The sequence below is a fragment of the Phacochoerus africanus genome, chromosome 1 (genome assembly GCF_016906955.1).
Source record: "Phacochoerus africanus isolate WHEZ1 chromosome 1, ROS_Pafr_v1, whole genome shotgun sequence".
NCBI lineage: Eukaryota > Metazoa > Chordata > Mammalia > Artiodactyla > Suidae > Phacochoerus > Phacochoerus africanus.
In genome coordinates this window covers 169,215,551-169,234,176 of record NC_062544.1, presented here as the reverse complement: position 1 = coordinate 169,234,176, position 18,626 = coordinate 169,215,551, and the positions used below count along the sequence as shown (strand labels likewise).

Sequence of the window (18,626 nt, the reverse complement as noted above, 5' to 3'; positions counted from 1 at the left end):
CTAAATATGTACTTTACTTTCTAATTGTCAAACTTGTCATTAAAGTAACCACCAACTGGTAAAATATCTGGCAAGTTTATGGCGCTTTAGATTTTTTTGGGGGGGGGTCTGTGTTGTATTTTAGAGCTTTTATAGGATAATGGTAGTCATATGCCAAATCAATTGAATATTACCTTAAATCCCTATAAGATACTCCTTGATTTAAGACGGCTCTGTATATTCATTGAGGAGTCGAATTTTGGTAGCTAAAAAATTATATCGTGAATAAAATAGAAAATGTAAAGTGATACCTAAATTTAGGCTGGAAGCGGAACAAAATTTACTTTTGCTTATGGGAGCTTTATTGTGCTATTTTAATAAGCACTTATGTGAAAAGAAACACGACTCATGTAATCCAATGACTTCAGGGAATTTTGAAAGAGAAACCTTATAACCATTTAGAAGAAAAATAATAGGACTTTCCAATGGCGATGGGTTAAAAAGCTGATTTTTCCAGTTGGTAGTTAACAGGGAAGAAAAGAGTTCTTAATCCACCTTGGATACCTCGTCATATTTTGTGGCTCTGTCTGTATATTTGTTTCTTGCCACAGTATGTCTTTAAGACAGCTTTTTAATTTTCCCAACACTTGGAACTTCAAACTTCTAAATAAAATTCTCAATATGCTAACCTACTTGGGATACTCTATGGCATTGCCCAGTTATAACCAAGTGGGAAACAGACTAGGTAAACTAGTAAGCTTGGGGCTTAAGACTGGGAGCCTGTGTGAGACAGCCAAAACATCTAAGTGGGATTGGACTTGATCTTGGTCTCTATAACAAATCTGAAAGCAAAATACCACAACTGTCAGCTGCTTGAAAAGGACACTGTGACAGCACAGATAAAACAATAGGAGACATGCATCATGCATTTTAACTAGGAGTTTCAAACTCCTTCTCAGCTAAGTATTTTACCTGGGCTTTGGGTAAACAGCAGATTAAATTTTCTTTTATTATTTTCCCTCTAGCATAGGGCAAGCAATTGGTCATAGAAAAACAACAGTGTAATAAGCACCAGCAGCAACAAAAAAAGCAAAGTTATATATACATGTATACAAACAACTTTTTACTTTTATTTACTCAAACTAGGTCAATAAAAAAGTAAGAAACCTGAACAATCCACAAAAATCACAATTCGAACACTGAAGGAGGGTGAGAGAGAAGCAAGATTTAAGCTCAGAGCTCTTGGGATGCAGAGCATTGCCAAAGCAACAGTTGACTGAAAGATACTTTATAAAACTCAAGGAAGACAAGTCTTCCTTTGGCATCAGTAGAACAAAACTAGTTTTTTTCTGAGTTAGATGATGGAGCAGTTGATTCAGTATAAGTTCAAAGAAAAATGGAGCTAGAAATCAAGGCCTCATGATGGGTACAAAGAACAATGAACGCAGGGAAAAGGGGGTGGGGGAACAGAGTGGATAACAGACTTGACAGTAATAATCATGAAACCAGTAAGTGTGGAGTAACTTGGAACCACCCCCCGAGCCTTAAACCGGGTTGTAGGAACCGCCCCCAGTAAGTTGGGGGATGGACACTGGACCTAATGATTTTCCAGAGCAGATCATTTACCAGGAGAGTTATTTAGATAGTTCTGAGGACCACAGACATGTGATAAAAGGGTAATTATCTTAGACTTTTATTTTTTAAGCAGTAAGTAGGAAACAAAAGGAATCAAGGAATTTTATCACTGGAGGAAAATGTACAGGCAGGGACTTGAGGTTCAGAGTTGTGAAATAACTAATAGCACATGGCCAGCTAAGTGGGAGTCTCCTCGTCCAGCTCCCTGTGCTTCCCCGCCCCTGCACTGTCTTCCAGAAGGGTGGTGGAATCTACCACAGCCTGACGAGAGATTACCCACGTCGGGCCTTTAGAGCTAGAGAAACACTACAGGGGACAAGAGAAACATGCAGTTTCCTTTTTAGAGAAGACTTATAAAGGCATTACAGCTTATGCTAAGGACTAAAAAATGTTCAAGGACCCAGGATCCTTGGGTGATAACTACCAAGAGACACATGTTGGGGATGAGGCACCTTTAGAAGGAGATACAAGCTGCTCAAAAAATTTATTCGACAGAGCTGCAAGGGTGCCAGATTTCCTCACTGTTATGTTCTCTTTCCCAAAGGACACTAGAAGTAAATGTAGCTAAGATGCAAATGTGATCCCAGGGGAAATTGAGCACCCAAACTTTCACCAAGGAGAGAGGGCTCCAGAGGACCACTAGTGGGTGTTTAATTCTAAATGAGGCCATCAGCACAGATTAGGTAAAGAGGCCCCAGATGGGTTCATCCAGGTCTCTAAGGGCTGCCCAAAGTAAGGTCAGGAGATGCTTTCTGAAAGACTTGCTGAGGTCTTCTAGAGACATAGTATCTGGCACTGTGAAGAAACTGGGCTGGACATTTAAAAGAACTGGAGAATGAGGTGCTAGGTAGAGGGGTGGATGAAGGAAAGGAGCCAGCAAGAGTTTCTGTTTAGTCTTGGGAGCTGAAGAGCTTCTGCTAAAATCCCCTCAGTTAACAAATATATCCTGGTCAAGGCTGTGGGGATTGAGGTGTGGAGAAGCCAGTGTATTTTCCCTCTTCCCTCCCTAATTTGATGAATCAGAGGACCTGGGAACACCTGAGGTGGGGCTCTGCCAAGGACCCAGTGATAGGGTTTTTGGAGAGGGGTTTGGGGGAGGTGAGCAGTGCTGGTGGTTGGCCTGGGAAATAGAGTGTGGGGACACTCTTCATTTCACTTTTTGAAGTAGCATAACTCTTAAATGGACACCCCAAGGAATTATACACCCAAGTCACAGTTAAAAGGCAAGAGTTAGCTAAAAGCCTCAGGAAGAAAGTGTACTTGGTTGCACCCCAATTCTACAGATTCCTTGCTAGTACTCGATAGAGTCTGGTCAAATCAGAATGAAATTTCCGGTGCGTGAAGCAAACAAGCTCAAACTATTTCTTCTCAGCCCAGGCGCCCCTCATTTGATTTGGGGAAGGGCCTCCAGCTCCGGGTGGGTGGGTGCCAGCCAGAACTAAGCTCTCTCTTACCTTCGTCTCTGGGAGCCTCCTGGCACAAAGCCCACAGTTGAAACCTTGGCAAGAAACTGACTGCCCCGTCCCCCCGCCCCCAAGTCCGAGCCACTCACCCGCACTCGGGACGCTGCGCCCAGGTCTGCTGAGCTGGAGGCTCTGGTATGGGGTTTGGGTGCGCCGCCTTGTCCGGCTGGGCTGTGCGCCCTCACTCCCGGGGTCCGCTCCGGCTCCTCCCCATGGATCACCACCTCGGGCCAGCAGAGCTGCTAGTCCTGTGTCCGCACAGGCACTCTGTCGCCCACTGCCTCCGGCCCGTGGCTGTCAGGCGCTGTAATCATTCTCTGTGAGGCAGCTCCAAATTTATAGCGAGGGGCGTTGCTGCTCTGTGAGTTCCTTGGGCGAGGCTCGATTTTGCACTCCCTCCTCCTCCGCCCCGCCCGGGAGACCCCTCTAGGCCCAACCCCCTTTCCTCTCCAGATGCTGACGGAAGCGGGATGATGCCACAACCATCCCCAGTGTCACTTACTAGATCTGTGAGTACCTGGCTCAGAATCTGGCACTGAGGGAGGGAGTGGAGAAATAGAAGAGAGCTAGGGGTGCAGGAGGAGCCATTCACACTGAGATTGATGTTCCCTACTTTTTTTTTTCAGACTTGGGAAACTTTTAAGGACGAATTAGAGAACTTCTTTCTCTTCCCTGGGAATAACTCAAACTTAGTACCATTGTGGATCATAGATCCATGCCGTAGATTAATTTCAGGGTTGTTACAGAGTGGAAGGGTAGACATTCATTTCCTCCTATTGGATATGCTAATGTAGTTGCATTTTTAAAAATGTAAAAATAAAGTTAAAAAACAAAATATGACCACATATTTAAAGAAGAATGAATATAAATTGTTCCAAAAAACAAAAGAGGATGTATCACTTCCCAGCTCACACTATGAGGCCAATATTATCCTGATACCAAAGCCAAATGAGACATCAGGTTAAAAGAAACTGCAAATCTCTCTTATGAATGTAGATAAAAATCCTATTAGCAAATCAAATCTGGTAACATATTAAGAGGATTACACACCATGATATTTGTCCCAGAAATGTGCTATTTACTGAAAATCAATTGATGGAATAAACCGTATTACTGGAATAAATAACAAAACCCACAATATAATCTTAATAAATCAGAAAAGCATTTGACAAAATCCAACTTTTTTCATGATAAGATAAGCTACGAGTAGAAAGGAACTTCTTCAAACTGTTTAGTCTGTCTATGAATAACTCATTAACATCATGCTTAATGTCGAATGTTTTTGTGTCTAAGATCATGAGCAATATAAAATTTTTGGTTTCCTGCACATCTGTCAAACATCGTACTAGAGGTTCTAGCTTGGACAATTGGACAAGAAAAAGAAATGAAAGGCATCTAGATTAGAAAGGAAGTGAAATGAAATTATTTTCATGGACAGATAACATGATCTTGTATTTAGAAAATGCTAAGAAATCAATTAAAAGCTATTAACAATAATAAAGGAGTTCACGAAGGCTTTGTGGTACAAGATCAGTATACAAAATCAGTTATATTTCTCTACATTGGCAATGAGCAATCCAAAAATGAAATTAAGAAAAAACTGTACTTACTATAGATTAAAAAAATTAAAATTCCTAGAATAAATTTAACAAAAGGGTGCAAAACTTATATTCTGAAAACAGAAGACATTGTTGAAAAAATTAAATTAGACTTAAATAAATGGAATGAAATTTCCATGTTCATGGATTGGAAGACTTGATATTGTTAAAATAGCAATAATATCCAAATAATATACAGAGTAAACACAATCCATATCAAAATCCCAACAAGCTGTCTTTGAGGTAATTAACAAGGTGATCCTAGTGATCCTAAAGTTCATATGGAAGTAGAAGGGACCCAGAATAGCAAAAACAGTCCTGAAAAAGAACAAAGTTAGAAGACTGTAACTTGCCTTATAATATCACAACTGTTCGGAATCATTTATCACAAGATCTTTTGTAGAAAAGCCAAAAGTGTGTGACAACCAAATTCTAGAGTCCGTGAGTGATATTAGGAAATGCTCCTTGAAAAAACAAAAAACAAAAAACAAACCAAAAACACAAAAAAAAAGAAAAAAAAGAAAACCAAAAAAAAGAAAAAGAAAAAAACAAAAATAAAAATAAATTAAAAAAAAAAAAAGGAAATGCTCCTTGATTATTGTTTAAGAATCAGGAGAGCTTCATATCTTTAAATGTATTGAGTGCTATAAATCACTAACCATAGTCATGCCTGTACTAAATTCCAACTTGATTTTAGAAATGATCAGCATTTTGAGGACTGGAAGCTTCTTAGAGGGTCAGCTGTTTTGAGTGAAACTTTTTTAAGGAGTGGGGTTTAACCAGGGATGTTACATCATCAGACACAGGCAGATGAGAAGGACATGTTTCCAAGAAATTAATGATGTTATTATTATTGTGCTGAATCAACTGAGTAATAGTATGGTTTAAACATCTAACACTTAAGCTGAAGCCCAGCTTTGCTGCTTATTAGCCTCTCACACTTACACAAGATTACCCTCTAATAGGACTTAAAAAAAAATACAGGGTAATAATGTTCTCTAAACTCTTGTCAGAATTAAGGAAAAGAGTATATATAAAAGCTTCAGATACTGTGCCTGGTACATACTAAAATGCTTAGTAATTGCCGTCATTTTTACTGAGTAACCAGCAGTTTTCCATGCTGGTAAGGGATGTATTGTTTTTTTGGTGCCTTAAAAAAGGTAAACTTAGAATCTGGTGTTGCCGTGAGCTGTGGTGTTGCTTGCAAACTTGACTGGGATTTGGCATTGCTGTAGCTGTGGTGCAGGCTGGCAGCTGCAGCTGCAATTTGACTCCTAGCCTGTGAGCTCCCATATACCATATACCCACACCCCAAAAGATAAACTTCTTGATAACTTTCTGATGATTTAATTTGTTTCTGGAATTTAAAATTTGAATTTTTTGATATAAATGAAGTCTTCTGATAGAATGGACTGAGGTGTAGACTTTTTTTTTCCTCTTTCTTCTCTGTATGTGCCATGTGAGGCAGGATCCTAGTGAGCCATCACCATGAAGCTGGAAGTGGGAACACAGAAGGAAAGGGCAATGGGCTGTCGAATGCTAAGAAAGCCAAGGCAGAGCCTTAGTGCTGCTGAGGCCAGGGGTGGGCTCATGTCAGATTCTAGGTAGTCTAAGAAAGACTCCACTCTGAATATCAGTCTGGAGTAAAAATTCAATAGGACGTGCAAAAGAAATGTAATGCCTAATAAATATGAAAAAAAAGGTTTACTCTTCAGTGTAATAAAAATGTCATTTAAAGTAACAAGATACAGTTTTTCACCTATAGAATCACCAGGGATTAAAGAAAAAAGATAACAGAAATCAGTTTTTGTAAGGTTGTAGATATGTTGGTATTGTCAGAAATAAAAAAAATACATATGATTCTGTAGGATTATTGTATGCCCTCATCAACCAGGAATTTATTCTAAGTATTAATTCTGGATGTATGCAAAGATTTATGTACAAGAATGTTATTTACATTGTTATACATAATGGAATAGAATTGGAAACAGTTTTAATGTCCCCCAAATAAAAGGTTGGTTAAACAAATTACAGTACATCTAGAGTAGAATTTAGCCATTGAGAGTAATATAGAAGGATATTTAATAATATGGAAATATTCACGATATGTAAATTAGTAAAAATAAACTTACTGAACAATATGTACCTGTTACCCAAATTATCTAAAACACACACGCACACACACACATGTATATACGCATATACATGTGCAAATGGGTGGAAAAATATTAGATGTATACTCCCTAAAATGTATACAGTGGTTTCTTCTGAATTCTGAATGTAGTGATTATAGATACTTTTAAATTATATTCTAATGTTTGTCTGTATTATCCAAATTTTACACGACAAATCACCATAAAAAAGTTAGCAAAACGAACAAGAAGTCAGGGAACTTAACACAGGGTCTCTTTGAAGATTGGGGAGTGGGAGACATCTTTGGACAGTTTTTGCTGACACTAAACTTGAAGGCCCAATGGCTTCAACCCTGTGAGTGTGCCTATACCTTGCTGTTTTTGAATATGTCACGTAGCATGATTTTATGGGAAGAGAAGTTAACTAGAATTCAGAGACCTGGAGCCCATTTTCCATTCTCTCAAGAGACATCAGTGAGGGTTGGCCAAGTCAGTTGACCTCTAGATCTTTCCTTAAAAGAAGGGTTTTCTAGTATCCAGTTACTAGCTGTGTGAACTTGGGCAAATTATTTAATATCTCCTTTCCTTTACTCATTAGCAAAATGTGGGTATGATTAGCACCTAATTCAGTATAGATGAGGATTTAACAAATTAAATATAAAGCGAATAGAACAGTCTGGTTTGTGGTTAGTGCTAAATGCATGTTAGTTTTTTTTTTAATTAACCCTAATAATTCTACATTTGTGTTGTCCAGATATTCAAATACAGTCACTATTCTAAGAAATTCTTTCAATAAGACAAGGATATATCTTATTCATATATTTTTACCAAAATTGAAATCCCTGCTTTAAATAGTTCTACAGGAGTATAGAGAAAGGGATGATTATGACAAACAAACAGAATTGTTAAACATTCTTGACTGGGGCATGTAGAGACCTTCATTTAGTGTAACTGAGTTTTGCAATTCTAATGAGAGTCTACATCTAAGCTGATTTATTTCATTTGTCCATATTGTATACTGTAGAAACTAATATGTAGAGTGAATAAAATCTGCTTTACCCCTCTGATTTTCTGTTTTACAAATCTCACGGCTTAAAAAAATTATAAACTTCATATATCGTTAGTCAGACAGGATTTCTACTATTTCTTATCAACCCATTTATAAAGATGGAGAATGAATATTTATAAGATTCTGAAACTCACCATAGCATAGAGATATTATCCAATAAGCTGGTGAATGTGATAAAATTTGTAGAGGCTTAGAAGACTCTAAACAAGTAAAATATATTATTCAAGATATATTTTGCTTTAAGTATTTAAAATTAAAATTAATTAAATGCTTATGAGAAAAATGAGAAAAGTCAGATGTATTAAATGAAGGATCAATTTAATATAGAATTAATTTCACTTTTTTCGTCTTTTTTTTTCCCCCAGGGCCGCACCAATAGCATATGGAGGTTCCCAGGCTAGGGGTCGAATTGGAGCTGGAGCCACTGGCCTACACCATAGCCACAGCAATGCCAGATCTGAGCTGCGTCTGTGACCTACACCACAGCTCAGGGCAATGCCGGATCCTTAACCCACTGAGCAAGGCCAGGGATTGAATCTGTGTCTTGATGGATGTCAGTCATTCATTTCCACTGAGCCACGATGGGAACTCCTAATTTCACTTGCTAAAAAAAGCAAGGCTACTATATTTACCAATAAAAATATTAATAGATAATAGGAAAGAATGAGATATTTTATTTATTAGACAAATATTAATTCCCAACTCAAAATTTATAATATGTGAGTGTTATATAGTTGTAAATATCATTGTTAATAAACGTTGCATAAATACATCATTTGTATAGAGGGACTGACATACTAAGAGTTGTATCAATTTCCTAAACATTTAACTTTTAGAGGAGGAAGTTTTATGTAAAAAATGCTAAAAAATGGAAGTGCTGAGAAATGGCGTGTCTTGGAAGAACAAGGGAGCTATTTAGGATGGCAGAGGATATAGTTTGACTTATATAAAGAACTTAATTGATTTTCAGATTCTATAAAATGCTAGAAAACTGCCCAAGGAAAGATGAGATTAGGCTGTCCCAATTTAAATTACCATTGTCTTTAGAGTACAATCCAAATTTTTTCCACCATATTTCTTATTTTGGTTCTTGTTTTGTGGGTGGTCCCTTCTTTACTGTCAATTCTTTACTGTCAGATAGTTCATTCACCCTGTAATGCTTGCTAGCAGTCCTTTACTCACCACAGAAGTCATGATAACAAGCTGTCCACTTTGGCTGACCCTTCTCTGGTACCCAGCCACCTTGTGAACACCCCTGTTGGCTGAGGGCACATGAGCCTGTGATTGAACTGTGTGACTCCTGGTCTAAGCAGAGGGCACCTCCCTAGTCAATGAAAGGCAAGTCTTTGACAGAGGGGAGATGTTTTTAGCTGATCTGAACTCTATTGGTTAGAGACAATTCTTAATGAAAGAAGATTCTTCTGGTCCATTTAGAATCTTCAGCTTGATCCTTCAGTCCAAATACTTCCATACACACAAGTAAATTATGTTTAAAAAAGTAAAATGATGAACTCACCTGCCCCTGGATTGCTAACAGCCATCATCTTTTCAGGATTTCGTCTACACTAATTTTCATGATGCAGGCAATCACAAAGTTGTCCATATTTGGTTGCCTCAAAAACCACCTATTAGCAAGCTTTGAGCAATTGTTTTTTTGGGAGATAAAGTGTGAATATTGAAGTAATGCCATCAGCAATTATATGCATCAGTTGGAGTTCAGTGGTGGAGGTGTGGTTGGTTTGAAGGTATCTTCTGAATAGCAAGTTTTTTTTTTTTTAAATTAAATGTTCTCTTTTCTAATATATAAGCCAAAAGTTAATTTTATATGTTTCATTATAGGATTATCTTAATTGAAAGCACTTTTTCCACAAGGCTACTGGTATAATTTTAAATATACAAATTCAGTTTTCTTTGGCTGATGCTGCTTATACTCACACTTTCTATTTGGTTTGTATTCCATGGGCTTTCTACCTGAACTCATGCTGCTAGTTGCTCATTAAATTGTTCTTGCATAAGTACTTCCTGATCAATTCTATTATTATTTGTCCTTTTCTTTCCTGGTATTGATGTTGACTGCTTGGTAATTTCCTGGATCTCCCCTTTGGCACATCTTAAAGATTAGAATAGTTATTATTATAATTATTTTCTTGAATCTTTCTTCAGCCCATCTGTCATTCTCTGTTTTCTGCAAGTTTATGACTTGAAGGTCTACAGGATATAGACATATTACTCATATAAGACAAATATCTTATTGTGAGGATAATCTGAAATCTCTTAGCAAAGAGATTTATGTTTCACTAAAATATATTTTGAACATAATCAAATAAGAAAATTAGAGGATAAAATAAATATTAACAGCTAAGTATGACTTTACTGGCAAATCATTTGGATTCTCCTGAATGAACAAAGTGTAGAAGTCAAATTTTTGAAATTATTATCTTAAATATGCAAATAAAGTACTATTTTATACAAATTATTTATCTGTGAACAAATATCTCTTTAAATACTATTTTACTATTTGTTTTTTTTCAAATATTGCTTATTATTATAGTATAGATTTAAGCCAGTTGTTTGGCCTTAGTCACAGAGGAGACAAAACTCATTAATCAAAGCACCAATAATGACTACAAAATTAGGCATGCAGATATAAATAAGACACAGCTCCTGAATATAAGATGTAAGAGTAGTGGTAATATAAAATCATGTGTTTAAGTAATAGAGATATGTTTAGAGAATACAAAGAACACCAGAATTAATTCTCATAGCCGCAAGTTGTAAAAAGTTCCTATGCCAGAGGAGATATTTGAGCCATATCATAAAAGTTAGGATATTCTGAATAACAGTCATTTAATGGCAATGTGCCTTTTCTTTTTTTTTCTTTTTTTCTTTTTTTCTTTTTTTTGTCTTTTTGCTATTTCTTTGGGCCGCTCCCACAGTACATGGAGGTTCCCAGGCTAGGGGTCTAATGGGAGCTGTAGCCACCGGCCTACGCCAGAGCCACAGCAATGCGGATCCGAGCCGCGTCTGCAACCTACACCGCAGCTCACGGCAACACCGGATCCTTAACCCACTGAGCAAGGGCAGGGACCGAACCCGCAACCTCATGGTTCCTAGTCGGATTCGTTAACCACTGCGCCACGACGGGAACTCCCAATGTGCCTTTTCTGTTATGGGTAGAAGGGAATGCAGTGGTACATTGTTTAATATTGATCTCTTCTGCTGGATTGGAATCCCCCAGCAAGCAGAAACCATCCTGCTCTTATTCACTGCTTTGCCCATCATCTGGCATAACACTTGACAAATAGTATATGCTCAATAAATATTTGTTGAAGGGATGAATGGAGGTAAGGGAAAGACTTTGAAAGGCCAGGTTCAAGTGTTTAGATTCATCCTGTGAGTAATAAGAATTACAGGGGTAATTGAACAGGGAGTTCTATGAGCCCATTTGTTATATTAGAGGATGAAAAGTAATTCTGGTAGAAATGTAGAGGGTAAATCCAAATGAGATTTGACTGCAAGATCATTGAGTTAGAAATTCCAGACAAGAAACAAACAGGACTTAAACTAAAGTGGTAGCTCTGTGGATGGTGGGACAAGCTTCTGAAATGCTGTGGAAAGGTGTCATTGACTACTTGGAAATGAAGGATGAGAGAGGTAGAAAGGAAAGGATGAGATTTCTGGGTTGGGAGACTGGGTGGATGGGAGTGCTGTTAACTGAGATCAGGAATACGAAATGGGAATATATTTTAAAGGAAGGATGAGTTTAATTTGGATGTGCTCAGCTTGCTTTCTTGAAGGACATCCAAGTAAAGCAAGAGCTAGATTGGGATTTGTAGTTTTGGGAGTCAGGGGTGTGGAGATGATGCCTGAGGCCATGGGAGGAAATAAGGTTTACAAGAAAGTGTGAAGAGAAAAAGAGAGGAAAAAAATGAATGTGAATCTTGAGGAACACACATCTAAGGGGTGGATAGAGGGGGAAGAGTCAGCAGACAATAGCATTCACATGGACTTGAACACAAGCCATGAGACAGATGCTGTCCTAGGTACTTGAGTATGTTGTCTTGTGTGATCTTCACAACAGCTCTAGGAGGTCTCAGAGAAGAAGGAGCTTTTTCTAGGAAAGGCATCCTGAAATCTTGGCTGGAGGGAGTTTAAGTAGGCATATGCGAACTTTTTCCATAAAGGGCCAGATAGTAAATATTTTGGGCTTTTGGGGCTATACCGTCTCTGTGCCAACTGCTCAGCTCTGCCTTTGAGGCACAAAAGCAACCATGGAAAAGAAAATAGATGTGTCTATGTTCTAATAAAGCTTTATTTATGAACACTGACATTTGAATTTCATGTAATTTTTGTATGCCAAAAATATTTTTTTTGGCTTTTAACCATTTAAAAATGTGAAAACTAATCTAAACTCATAGGCTATTTTAAAAACAGGGAGCAAGCTGTGATTTGCCATCCCTTGGTTTAAAGAAAAAGGGAGTGTTAAGTGTCAGATGTAGACATATGAGCCCTAAAAAATCCCCGAATCTTACAAATAGGATGCAGTTAATGACCTAGCAGAAATGGTTTCAGTAGGATGGAGAGAGAAGCGCTGTTGTAATTTTTTGGGAAATAATCAATAGAGGAAGTATAGAGATTTTCCTAACAAGTTTGCCAAGGGAGAAAAGACAGAATTAGGTGATTCTTCAAAGAAAAGGCAATGCCTAGAGAGGTTTTCTGTTTTGTTTCATTATTTTAGGATTTAGGTGATTTTTTGTTTTTGTTTTTGTTTTTGTTTTTTTTTTTGGGGGGGGGTAAAGGGACCTTGTAATAAAGGAGAGGGATTATCAATTTAGGAGAGGAGATCACTGGCAGAACAACATCCTATGAAAGACAGGAAGATATAGGGTTCCCTGCACTGGGGAAAGATTACCTTTTCTTGAAGTTTGGCCTAAGCCATCATATCTTTTTCTGTGGTCCCTATTCTGAATGGTGCTTTAAAACAGTTTCTAAGATGAAAGGAATTATGTTTAATCCTTAAAACAATCCTGTCTGACAGATAAATCTAATCTTGCATTCTACATTTTGCAGATGAAGAACCCAAGGATCAACAGTTAACTGTATCCAAAAAGGGAGTGTTAAGTGTTAAGATTAGATCCTAGTCAGGTTACTTCTTGCTCTGATTCTCTTTTCATTGTATTTTACTTCCTTTCCTATTTCTAAGTGAATTTGCAACATATAAAAGAGTTTGGTGATGATATTTTAACTAAGACTTGAATGAAACAGTCATCTATTTACTGGTATTTAGAGATCTTTCGATTTAAGGGTTTATGTTAAAGTGGAGTTGTATCCCTGTAGTTTTCTGTTCTGGAAACCTAAAGTAAATGTATGTTGATTAATTTTATAATTAGAGTTTTATTTTTGGATTCTAGTTATTAGTATCTTTTTGGAAATGTGAATTACAGCTCTTAGCTACATAATCATATTTAGGTAATTCCTATACATGTGTATAGGGACCTGCTCTGCTGACATCATTTGTAGGACAGTTGACTTGGCATTGCCATCCTTCAATCATTTCTAGCCTCATGACAGATAGCAGGCAAGTGCATAATTCCTGAGGTTGAAAAAAATTGTTAAAAGCTTAGGGAAGTCTGTAAATAGTTGAAAAAAAAAATGGAGACAGCTTATTTAACCTATGCTAAAATAATTTTAATATTAACCACAGCAATAGCTTCATCTCTTTTTCCTCTATTCTCAAAATAATTGAGGAATGTTGTGGAGATATAATCGAAAAATAGTGAGGGAGGGATTTCCTGTTATGGCTCATCAATAACAAAGCCTACTAGTATCCATGAGGACACAGGTTTGATCCCTGGCCTTGCTCAGTTGGTTAAGGATCTGGCATTGCCCTGAGCTGTGGTGTAGGTTGCAGATGTGGCTTGGTTCTGGCATTGCTGAGGCTGTGGTGTAGGCTGGCAGCTACAGCTTCGATTTGATCCCTAGCCTGGGAACTTCCATATGCCTCAGGTGTGGCCCTAAAAAGACTAAGTAAACAAACAAATAAGTAAATAAAAAAATAAAAATACTGAGGGAGCACAAGCAGTGGTGTTTAAAAACTAAATTCTACCTGCAGTTTGAGTTTTGTCAGGGCTTCAGAGATCCACAGCGGTTTGGAGACAGTGCTACCTCACCTGACCAAGAAGTAACTGTTTCCTTTGGTTCGCCCCTCCCTCTCCTCCCTGCCAATGCCACAATTTCTAAACCCTTCAACCCTGTGAGTCTTTAATGTATATTCACCAGGAATGGCAAGGAGGTTCCAGGGAAAGTCATTTAAAAGGAAAAATGAACAAACATATAAACAATTAATGCATCTGGAAACATTTTAGGTCATGAAAAAAATATGTTGTGAAAAGGAGTTTGACAGAGGAAGGGAATCTTCATATAGCTTCAGAACATATTTCATTTAAACATAGAAAAAAGTTAAAGAAACAGAAAATATGCAAGCACTAAATTATTATTTAAGTATTTCTCATCACTTATGGTAAGTGATATCTCCAACATGCTTGCATGTGAAAGAAAACGAATGCCAAGGTGTAACAGAACATTTCTAAATTTTAAGGAATAGAAATCAAATCTTGTATTAAGACTAGATTATTTTTTGACTAAATTATATCACAGCTCTAATTAGGATTCTGTTTTAAATTACATTTGATTTCATTAGGGCTTTTGCTCTTGCCCTAGACTTGGTTGCTTTCCACTTCTCTGACTGAATCCCTGAGGACATCACTTTCTCATTACTAACCTTGACCCTTACCCTGATAATTCCCTGAGTCTAATGTAACCCAGACCCCAACTTTATATATTTTTTGGAAGACTTATTTTAATTATTGTTCAATGATGTTTCCATACACTTATGCTTCTCTTTTGAGACCAAATCATGCAGTTGTACTTCCTATGCTGTATTTTCTTTCAGAAGAAGATGCTTGGCACATATATTCTGGGACAAATTGTTTTCATCAATAGAGAAACACCTAAGATATCTTTTCCAAAGAAGTTTCAGAAACAAAATGTCTGGAATTTTCCTTCTAATTTATTACATTTGGCAAGTGCTGTAATTAAAGATTAGGAACCAAAGGACATTATTTCAAAGCTCAGAGTTCCTGGAAAGGAATTATCTGACTAATTACCAAGAAGGCTCCTCATTGTAAAATTCAAAATTTTTAAGTAAAGGAAACTCAGGTACTGATTTTAAAAACATTTTTATTGTGAAATATTACACAGATATAGAAAATAAACAGAATAAACATACACTATAGTAAATAATTACAAAGCAAACATCCATGTAAATACCATCTATTATAGACTGAATTGTATCCTCCTTAAATTCATTTGTTGAAACCCTAACACCAATGTGACTGTATTTGGAAATAGGGCCTCTAAGGAAATAAAAAGTTCAAGTGAGGTCCTAAGTATGGACCTTAATCTTATTGGACTGGTGTCTGTATGAGAAGAATAAGAGACACAAGAGAGCTTTCCAACTGCATGGGAGCACAGAGGAAAGGCCATTTGAGGATGCATTGAAAAACCAACCATCTAAAGCCAGGAAGCAAAGCCTCAATCAATGATGGCACCTTGATCTGGTACTTTCAGCTTCTAGCTCTGAGAGAAAATAAATGTCTATTGTATTAAACATTGTGGCATTTTGTTACGAGACTTTGGTATTTTACTATGGAATCCCTAGTAGACTAATACACCATCTAAAGCAAAAAATAAATAAATAAAAATTTTTAAAAATTTTAAAAAAGAACATGGCCAGGATGTCAGAAACCCTCATGTGTCTCTTTTCTATCACATTCCTTTTAGAGGTCATCACTATGCTAACATTTATGGTAATCATTTCCTTTTTTTAATTTATACTTTTTCCAATATGAATGAATTTCTAAATAATATAGATTTTAAGCTTCATACAGATAGATAAAGTATTTGTCTCTATCTTCCTACTTTTGCTCGACATAATTTTGGTAAGATGTTTCTGTGTTGCTATGCATAGCTCTAGTTTGTTCATTTTCATGATGATGAGTTTTTCATTGAGTATTTCACTGTATGAATATACACACCAAATTAATTCTTTTGTGGCTGGACATTTGAGTTGACATATTGTCTATCATCAATATTGTTGGAATGAACATCTTTGTACACGGCTCTACTTATATACACATTTCTCAAAGGTATATACCTGAAATGGAATAGCTGGGTTACAGGGTCTGTTAAAATAATAATTTTTAATATGTAAATAATTCTTTAGAAATGTAACTTCATATTTCTATTCTTCACTCCAAAAGACAGGATCATGCCTTGTTGCAGAGATAAAGTCCAGGTAATAGGAGCATAAGCTTTTTTTCTCTTTTTTTAATTTCTTTAGAGCCGCACCTCCAGCATATGGAGGTTCCCAGGCTATGCGTTGAATCAGAGCTGACCTACACCACAGCTCACAGCAACGCCAGATCCTTAACCCACTGAGCGAGACCAGGGATCAAACCTGCGTCTTCATGGATGCTAGTCAGATTCATTTCAGCTGAGCCACATTGGGAACTTCAAGGAGCATAAGCTTTAAATTGACTATCTTGTAATAGCTTCGTAGAAACCACTCTTAGGAAATGAATTTAAGTGTTTTTTATTTCATGCTATTATCATTTTGTGAGCCCAAAGAGCATCCTACTGACTTTACCAATTTCCTATCTTTAAAAGATTTTTTTAATGATTTTTATTTTTTTCCGTTATAGCTGGTTTACAGTGTTCTGTCAACTTTCTACTGTACAGCATGGTGACCTAGTCTCTCTCTCTCTCTCTCTCTCTCTCTCTCTCACACACACACACACACACACATCCTTTTTTCTCACATTATCATGCTTCATCATAAGTGTCTAGATATATTTCCCAGTGCTATATAGCAGGATCTCATTTCTTATCCATCCCAAAAGCAATAGTTTGCATCTATTAACCCTATATTCCCAGTCCATCCCACTCCCTCCACCTTGGCAACCACAAGTCTGTTCTCCAAGTCCAATTCCTATCTTAAATCTAAAGGGCACTTAGCTACTCTGGTATGCTAATTAATCTTCATCTGCACCTCCATGCCTCTTAACCCATTCTCTCTCCTTCACTATCATGCTCTATTCTTTAGCAGGTTGACTCCCACTGAGGGCATTATCTGGTCTTCTTGCCTGTTGGCTTCTGTTGGGTTTGGGCTATAGGAGACTGTGTTTGGATTCTGGTTCTGGTGTCCTATTGGGTTTGGCTAATTGGAGGCAAAGGCAGGATATCTGAGAGTTGAAAAGTTAGAGTATTTCTTCCTGGTGCCTTCCCAACTTTGACATTGAGACTCTAGCAGTATTTCCACTTTTCCAAGTGTCTAGTTCCTTCTGGGAGGCTCATTCTTCTTGGCTCCTGTTTTCATTGTTTCAGGACCCTCATTTCCTCCCCTGGTCTCTTCCATGCTAGGGGCAGTAATGGCTTCTCACTAAATCTTACCCATTTCCTTAGCCCTACTCAGCCTTCTGTCAGGCTTTTGAAAGCCTTTACTGATCCTTTTGCGATGAAATCTATTCTTACTGGGACCCTGCCTGGTGTCTGTATTTTGAATTCCTATTAAGTAGAAATTGCAAGTCTTTCTTCAAGTACATGTCTATTCAGATTTTCTGAATAGTTGTCACATTTTATTTTAGGTTTATGAAGAAAAGCTTTGCTAAAAATAAAAACTCTGATCCAAATATAAAAAGAGATATTATAGACTGACTAGTGTTGGAGTATTAGGTGATGTGCCTGAAAGTTAATTGAGATGTGCAGCATATGAATTAATATAGAAACACGAATTGGAGCCCATATGTCTTTTCTGCAAGGTGATGACTAGTCAAATTATTACTGATTTTCTAAATTTCTAGTACTCAAAGGTTTTGTATTTATCACACTTTTATAAGTTTAAGTTATAAGTTTAAGAGGCTCTTCTTTAAGATCAAATAAGCTATTCTTCTGCATTATATCTGACTTTCTTTTGTTCTAGTCTCTGTAGAGAAGTATTATACTCATAAATGTGGTAACAAGGCTGCATCTCTGACAGAAACAGAAATTTCAGCATTTCAACTGTCTCTAGGTTATACATCTGTTTTTCCAATGCCTAATCTTGGAAGAAGAAAATGGGCACAACCTTTCCAGAATTTCTGTTTTATTGAGCACATTACAGTGTATAATTCTAGCCTAGTTTTTATAGGCATTGTTGCTATTGATGTTTCTAAGCTTGGCATAGATTCCTAACCTGCATTGAGGAAACACCTGTGTTTGCTAACTTATTTTTGTCTTTGATATTTTTATTTTATCAAACTCCAACCCTAATGACTAAAGGAGTTATTTTACAACTTTAAAAAGTTGTAGATTAATTTGAACATGATATAAAGTCTTTTTCTAGTACCATTTATGTTATTTCTAAATATAAAATCCTGGACTATTTAAGCACACATACTCAAACATCCAAAGGCTCCACATCTATACAGGGAAGAAAAAGAAAAAAAATAGGAATCTATACATTCAGTTAATCCCACATATATAATATTACTCTTGGATATATATAAGTGGTGAAGATTCTATTTGCTGAAATATTTTAGTTGGCTCCTTGTGAATTCATAAACCTTAGTATGTATCTAAAATAATATAAGAAATGTTGGTCTTGGTATGTTATTTCCAAAGAAAGATGGGGGTATAATATTGCTGGTGGTAT

At 36.9% G+C, this 18,626-nt stretch overlaps 1 protein-coding gene across 1 annotated transcript in view; it reads right to left on the bottom strand.

Moving 5' to 3' along the window:
* Positions 1–3,470, bottom strand: part of AGTR1 (angiotensin II receptor type 1) — a 45,169-nt gene extending 41,699 nt beyond the window's left edge. The window contains exon 1 of the mRNA XM_047784313.1: positions 3,167–3,470. The gene's annotated coding sequence lies outside the window, so the exon portion shown is untranslated. The remainder of the gene's footprint in view (positions 1–3,166) is intronic.
* Positions 3,471–18,626: the final 15,156 nt, after the last annotated feature.